Below are 8154 nucleotides of genomic sequence, written 5' to 3' on the forward strand. Positions count from 1 at the left end.
TGAAATCAGTGGTGCCAATTTCATTGTCCACAATGATCTATCACATGATTATAACAAAAGACAACGGTAGATAGAAAAATCGACGCCACACTTAAAATGATAAAAACCGCAATTATTTATGCACCAACCTAATATCTATATTGCATTCCACATTGTGTCCAAAAAACTATACCAAAAACGGTACCAAAACTATACCAAAAATTGAAATCCATTATATATGTATGATCTATATATATATGTATCAACGATGTTAACTCTCATCAACTTCACAATGATCACAATGAGATCACACTAAAGTCATAGTAACGTACGAATATCCGCTTTATCTCAAATGTGATGTCATAGTGATATCACATTTATAATAAAACAGCATTTAAACGTCACCATGACTTTGGTAATGTCCCTGTGACATAACACTTGTGACAAAGCTGATATTTGTGTATCACTATGACTTCGGTATAATCTCATTGTGATCACTGTGACCTTGATGCTATAAAGGATGCTATAATTTCACCCAAAAACAAGTATTCTATTTGTAAAGTGATTTTTCCCATAGTCTCATATTCTAAGCGAAACCTTTTACAGAAAAAGGATTCCTCTTTTGATAATGCGACTAAAGTGAACCATTCATCTGAAATTTATTAAATATTATTCTAACTATTCTCCTCTTATTTCAAGAGGATTTTCTCTTATATCAATTAATTTTCCTTTTATATGAAGAGGGATATGTTGATTTGAATGTCGGCTTCTTTTGTTCAGTCATACTCTATCTCCAGACATAAACGAAAAAATAACCATATGTTCATGGGTCAGAATATTTAGAACGCTTTTTAAGAAAGGTATGTGTGTTGCTGCAACATATAATGAAGATAACTTACCCATATTTTGTCAAATACAGTTTATAATCCGTTGCAAGAAATTGAATAATATATTCTTTTTTTAACTACGTTTCACACAATTGGTTATGATGAACATGTTTGTAGCTATCAATTCCATAACAAAACTGATTGGAAATTTATTTGTTATGATGATTTTATTTCATTCGTGCCTACTTATTGTAGAACTGGAGTCAGAAATACATCTATATATATATATATATATTACTTTCGCTATACATTATAGTAATTTTTTCAAATTAACTAGTATAACCAGTAAGAACAAACAATAGTCCTCTTAAAAAAAGATTAAATAATATGTGTGTAAGAGGAAATTTATATTAAAATCAATAAGATTTGTATTATATATACATATATATATATATATATATATATAACATATAATCTCTTTCTAATTTTAAGAATAATGTGTTTATAATATTTTCCTTTTAATCTTAGAGGAATCCTCTTGAGGCTACATATAAGAATAAAATCCTCTAAAATTTAGATGATTCCGCTTATTCTGCAATTATTTTTTTGGGTGAATTATACATTGAACAGAAGCAGTCGAAAATACTTTCGCATGCCGTCGCGCTTGATTCGCAATAATACGGCGGTATTTGTCAAAATCCAGTGGGAACATTGACTGGACATATTAATTTACACAAGTCAGCTAACTTGACCTACCTTTAATATTTCAGTGACATCGTAGAAAGTTGCGTTCGCGGGAGCGCACTAGATTACATACCGTGCGAATATTAAGATCCACACGCAGCCGGAGAAGGAATACCGACGTGATTCCACTCACGACGTGTTACACTTCGTTATTTCGCGGTTATGATCGATCGATTACACTTTCAACCGGAATCCTGACGCGCAAGAATCACGCAAGTCTTCGCACAAGAACGCGCGCGCTCGCGACGCGCGTTCGGTTAGCCGATGGCTTACAATGATGGCGGATATCGATTTGCGATATACCGAGCGATTTGAACGCTGCGATTGCTTTTGATATGCCGACTCATGCAAATTGCGCGGACCATGGCGGAGAGAATTATGCAAATTATGTTCAGTTTTTATATATGCATATTTAGTAATCACGTGCGTAGTTTCTCTCCGCGTAGCACGGAATTTTCGGTAAATTAAATTTCCCTCTCGCGTTTCATGATTGCGCGCGTAAAGCGCACGAACAACTATAATAATAATCCGAAAGAAGCTACGTATAATTACGCGACAGTTTGATCAACGACATGCCACGGCGTTTTCACGGAACATTTTTTCGACGCGAAGTAACGAAATGCGGTTACTTCCGACTTCATTTTTGTATTTTTTCTTTTCATCTTTCCTCTTTTTTTCTTCGTTTTTATTCTTTTTTAGCGTCGACGATAGGAAGATAGAAGCGTAATTTTTGATCTGCGGATGAGTCTCGCTTTCATGCTAATGAAACGCAATTCGCTTTCGTGACTAGGTCGGTTTATCTGCTTATTCATCGACTGTGAAGATACGGTCTACGATGTAGAAATAACGTCGCAATGTCTGCCGAAGACGTTACTACATTAATGATTTTTTTTCTCTCACTCCTTCTCCCCCTCACCCCCCCACCGCTCTGTCTCTCTATGTCACGAGGGAACAGCCGCGTTCTTCGTAAATTGTCAGCCGTCGAAACGCGTGCGCGTCGTAAATTGCGCATTTTCATATCTCGATTTGATTAAGACAGTCCCGGCTGCCTCGTTTGTCTGACACATAAATGTTATCGATATCATCGATAACATTTATCAGACGCATCGACGTGTTTCGCGCCGCACGGAAGTTGCGTAGGAAATGCAACGATTGAGAAAAGGAGAGTTACTTCGCCCCGAGGTACTTCGAAGAGGTCGTTATCCGCGCGCATCGAAGGATTTATTATTTAGTGTCGCAATGCAAAACGCGCAGTGTAATTTATCGCGATAAAGGGACTTTCACAGCTTCATCTTGATCGCGCCCAAGAGCGCGTTGCGGAGATTCACGAAGTTACATGTTTCTTCTTCTTTTCTTGTTTTTCGGGATGTCGCAGGACGATGACTCCCTCGCAACAACAACGAGACTGTGAGATCTTTCCGAGAGTACTCGGCTATGCCGGATCATTGCGCTGTTGCGATATCATAAGGGCTAAAATGGGCCATTGCATCGGAATACGCAGGCCTTTCTCCAACATTGAATAATTTCAAGGTGATCATGCTGGTCGTGTTAATGAAATTTCTCGCCTACCACCGTCGGCCGTCGGGGGAAGTCTTAAAAACGCGCGTGCATACGGAGTGACCCGCATAGCGCAACGTTCCACGCAACTGGAAATATAGAGCCAACATTCTTACTGCAGCGCGCAACCATTACGTGCCATGCACATTCTCTCGTTGCACCGCGACAAAATGCGGCTCCTTCTCGCGGCGTTCCTTCCGCTGTTCCCGCGGACCCGTTATTACTCTCTGTGTGCCGAGGAATGTTCGTCGTTGCGATAAGGCGAATCAATTCGTTTACAGCGCGATTTTTTGGCTTTCTGCGAATGATTGAGCGACCGGCTCAAAGCCTGAATCGGCGAGTCTTGCTCCAAAGGCACAAATTACAACAAAGTGTTACACGCATAAATTCAAAACGGAATGTATGTGGGAGTTAATTGCACCCAAAAGAAAGTATTCTATTTTAGTAAAGTGATTTTTCCCACAGTCTCATATTCTAAGCGAAACCTTTTTACAGAAAAAGAATTCCTCTTTCGATAATGCGATTAAAGTGAACCATTCATCTGAAATTTATTAGATATTATTCTAACTATTTTCCTCTTATTTCAACAGAATTTCCTCTTATATCAATTAATTTTCCTCTTACATGAAGAAGAATATGTTGATTTGAATGTCGGCTTCTTTTGTTCAGTCATGTTCTACCTCCAGATATAAACGAAAAAATAACCATATACTCATGGGTCAAAATATTTGGAACGCTTTTTAAAAAAGGTATGTGTGTTGCTGTAACATATAATGAAGATAATTTACCCATATTTTGTCAAATATAGTTTATAATCCGTTGCAAGAAGTTGAATAATATATTCTTTCTTTTAACTATGTTTCATACAGTTAGTTATGATGAACATCTTTGTAGCTCTCAATTCCATAACAGATTGGAAATTGGAACTGATTGGAAATTTATTTGTTATGATGATTTTATTTCATTCGTGCCTACTTATGTATTGTAAAACTGGAGCCAGAAATACATCTATATATGTATATATTACTTTTCGCTATACTTTCGCTATAATGTGTTTTTCAAATTAACTGGTATAACCAAAAAGAATAAACAATAAGAGTAAGAATAAAGTACGGAATAAATATTAAGAATAAGAATAAAGCACAGTAAGAATAAATAATAATCCTCTTAAAGAAAGGTTAAATAATCTGTGTATAAGAGGAAATTTATATTAAGATCAATAAGATTTGCATTATACATATAACATATACGCCCTCTAACTTTAAGAATAATGTGTTTATACTATTTTCTTTTAATCTGAGAGGAATCCTCTTGAGGCTACATATAAGAATAAAATCCTCGAAAATTTAGACGATTCCGCTTGTTTTATAATTATTTTTTTTTGGGTGTACAATTTTGTAACATTAGAAGTCATTGAGATATCGAGCAGAGAAAGTCGATGTGTCTCGAGTGTTTCGTTATGATAGTGTAAAAAGAGGCATTCCGTAATCAAAATTAAGTGAAATCGACAAGATGACGGAGCGGTCCGTTATTTTCCGGTTGATTTTGTTGCATCATTGCGTAGACAATTTGCGCACGGTACAAATTAGAGATCGCTGGAGATACGCATAAAGCAGCAATTGCGTTTTTCGCAATCCCTGTGAAGTGTCGTTGTATTCTTTTCTCATCGGAACATTCTTCTTCACGTGTAATAACAACACAAGAAGAAGCGACCTAACTTCCGTCGCATAGCTTATTATCAATTATTATCTCTTCTTTTGGCATATGTAGGACAAGAGACCTAAACAACTTGTCGCGTAGAGAAAGAGCATTCTATCTACCTCATAGATAATTACCTCATAGATAACGTTAACGACACTTCTACCTCGCGTCGCAAAGACAGGGCGATAATAGAATGATGCAGAAATCCTTTTTATGTACGCACACATTATCTGGTTTCACCAAGTGTTACACGAAGTATCGCTTTGATGCAATTTTAAAGAAAAGGAAGCTACCTGCTTTCCTCTCAAAATGGCAATTACCTTCTTCGTTAGCGATTATTCATACGTTAATTTAGAAGCGATCATGCGAAACGGGGCGCGAATGCCGTTCGCACAAATTCGTAGAAAGATTCACGAGAGGCAACCCTAGTAGCATACTTCATTGGCGTTACATTGGTGTTACATTGGCTACGGTGACATAAATTGGGATTACATTGGCTCAGTGTATCCCAATATACAGTCAATATTGGTTAGATATTAAATTACAATATATCGCCAATATTGCATAGCATTGTTATACCAATATTGACTTACATTGGGGTTACATTGGCCCAATGTATCCCAATATTGGTTAGATATAAAATTACAAGATATCGCCAATATTGCATAACATTGTTATACCAATATTGACTTACACTGGGGTTACATTGGCCAATATTGGGGGGGGGGGATCAAATTGTAGCCAATATTGGCCCAACAATATGCGCTACTAGAGGATGGCTGGAAAACTCGCCTTGGTGCACGAGAAAGAAAACGTTTGGTTGAATTAACGTGATGCTGAACGAGTTAAATGCATTTTGACTGAGGGAAGCAGAAATTGTGATTCTTGCGAATCAAACCCGCCGGCTCTAAGAGCCAGGAATTCAGTTTATTTCTTTTTCCACCAAGACACATTCGATTCGCTCATTATCACGTTGATTCAATCGGATTCTTGTATCTACACCGCTAATATGCAACATTCGACACTATCGTGCAAATTTCACGCATACTCGCATCCTCGGCTGAATTTGAATATTCTGTTGCGCAAGCGTGAGTTTGCAATCTCTCCGCAAAATTGCGCACCGTACTTTCATTCTTCTACTGAAACGCGAATTTAACCTATTTTGCATGATCGCGTTCACTTTCAGTATAAATTATCGCGTGAGTTATATATCGTCTCTCACCGCGATCACGATCCATCGCCGAGTCGGCTCGCCGATTCACATCTTCCTCGCCTGCGTTCAGCAATAATCCACTAGTTCGCAACTTCGATCGCTCATCACTACCGTCGCACGTATAGTAGCTGCGCGCTTATCTCTTTTCCATCGCGCTCTTCTCCGGCTCTGAAATTAATCGGAGCGATTATGCGGACGTCGAGTAAAATCGCACAATTCGCAGCGCAAGAGAAAGATCGCACGCGTATGTGTCTCCCTTTCTTTCTCTCTCGTGCGCGAAGAAATAAATCGCCTCGATGCCGATTCTGGCCGCGACGAGCGTGACGTAATTCAATGAAGCGCGTAAACGAGTCGTACTTTTCATTCGCACGCTCACGTAGAAGCGGATCTCCCGACGACGACGTTTTCCCCTTCGACGGTCCGGGCATAACTGCGACCATAATACACCAACTATCGCGGGGCGACCGACCGACCGACCGGCCGACCGGCTCGGCTAAGCAAAGCCGCTCTCGCCACGGTCGAGCAAAAAAATCCGCGCACGCATTAACAACATAATGCCGACTATACACTCTCAGTCGAGCCGAGCGGTTCAGTATGTATGTGTGTGTGTAAATCGCGTATCGCAAACACGTGGAGGCACGTGTCTCACGTTCCTTCATTTGCCGAGCAATCGAAGCGCGATCGCATATCACTCACGATCGGAATTAACTCTCATGCTGCAATTGCAGGGCGATGGGCGCTGGTCATTTATCTGCCGACCCTTCCGGTGCTAAATGTCAGACAAGGTCACGTCACGCTTAACCCATTAATGCCGACAGAAATTTCGCGTTGATTTCAATATTATGCATTTTTATGAAAATGCTCGAAAATTTTAATCCAAAATACATTACTAGGGCTTTTCGAGGTCGCTCTTTCCGAATCCGCTGCGAGAATCGTAAAAAAATGAGTATTTGTATTGATTTATAACGGTTTTTTTTTCCAAAAGATGCGATTTTTCTCGTCAATTTTTTTTTAAATCATGGATTTCATTTTGATAAAAATGTTGAATATTACTGAAAAGTATTCCAATCGCGTCCTCGAGTACTTAAAATATATGTAGTTCTGAAATCTTTTGTAATTTAATAATTTCAATATGGCGACTATATGCATGTATCACTGTAGATATCGCCGGATCCTTGGGAACTCGGTCGAATAATTCGTTATGAGTGCATTTTTATGAAAAATTATCTAAAATAAAAGTTGTCCTGTTGATCGAGTTCTTTCACGTGGTAGGCTCCAAATTTGGGTCCGATGTACTTTTTGGACTTAACGGGGCCCAACGTTGATTTTTTGGTGCAAAACTTATATTTTTTATTACAGATTTGAAAAGTACAGAAAATTTTACGTTCAGATATGTATTTTTGAAATTACAAGTCTCAAGGATATGATTGGAGTACTTTTCAGTAATATTCAACATTTTTATCAAGATGAAATCCATGATTTAAAAAAAAAATTAACGAGAAAAAATCGCATTTTTGGAAAAAACCGTTACAAATCAATACGAACACTCATTTTTTTATTCTCGCAGCGGATTCGGAAAGAGCGACCTCGAGAACCTCTAGTAATGTACTTTGGATTAAAATTTTTGAGCATTTTCATAAAAATTCATAATATTGAAATCAACGTGAAATTTCTGTCCCAACCGGCATTAATGGGTTAAATCACAAGTACTCGCGCAAGCATTTGCATAGCGATGTACAAGTGTGCTAAATCCCACAAACTGACGTACCAGTTTGACAACAGCTTTTTTTGGACAATATCGAGCGAGATGCGAACTTTCGAATTCTGTTTAATTCAAAAACAGAAGAGATTATTTGCCACGACAATTTTCGATATAATAAATAAATATGCACAAATATTTAATACACTGTACAGTAAAATTATTTAATACACGGTACAGTAAAATTATCGTATAGAAATAAACAGGGTTGGGAAAGTGACTTTGTAAAAGTATCTAGTTACAGTTTTTTTCACGGAAAAAGTAACTAGTTACAATTACAAGTTACAGTTACTGACCTTCAAAACGTGTTACAATTATAGTTATTTAAAAGTAACAAGCCGTTACTTTTCAGCTACTTTTTTACAATAATTGTG

At 37.9% G+C, this 8154-nt stretch overlaps 1 protein-coding gene across 3 annotated transcripts in view; it reads right to left on the reverse strand.

Moving 5' to 3' along the window:
- The window catches only part of LOC105186705 (protein cordon-bleu), a 150770-nt gene extending 144254 nt beyond the window's left edge, over positions 1–6516 (reverse strand). The window contains exons 1-2 of one of the 3 annotated variants that reach the window (XM_025298217.1): positions 6379–6515; positions 6031–6189 (exon numbers count right to left, since the gene is read on the reverse strand). The gene's annotated coding sequence lies outside the window, so the exon portion shown is untranslated. Of the gene's footprint in view, positions 1–6030 lie in introns of all 3 variants that reach the window. The other 2 variants (XM_025298218.1, XM_025298224.1) reach the window with 2 other exon arrangements.
- Positions 6517–8154: the final 1638 nt, after the last annotated feature.

This window comes from Harpegnathos saltator, unplaced genomic scaffold (assembly GCF_003227715.2).
Source record: "Harpegnathos saltator strain DR-91 unplaced genomic scaffold, Hsal_v8.6 scaffold210, whole genome shotgun sequence".
In the NCBI taxonomy this organism is placed as follows: domain Eukaryota; kingdom Metazoa; phylum Arthropoda; class Insecta; order Hymenoptera; family Formicidae; genus Harpegnathos; species Harpegnathos saltator.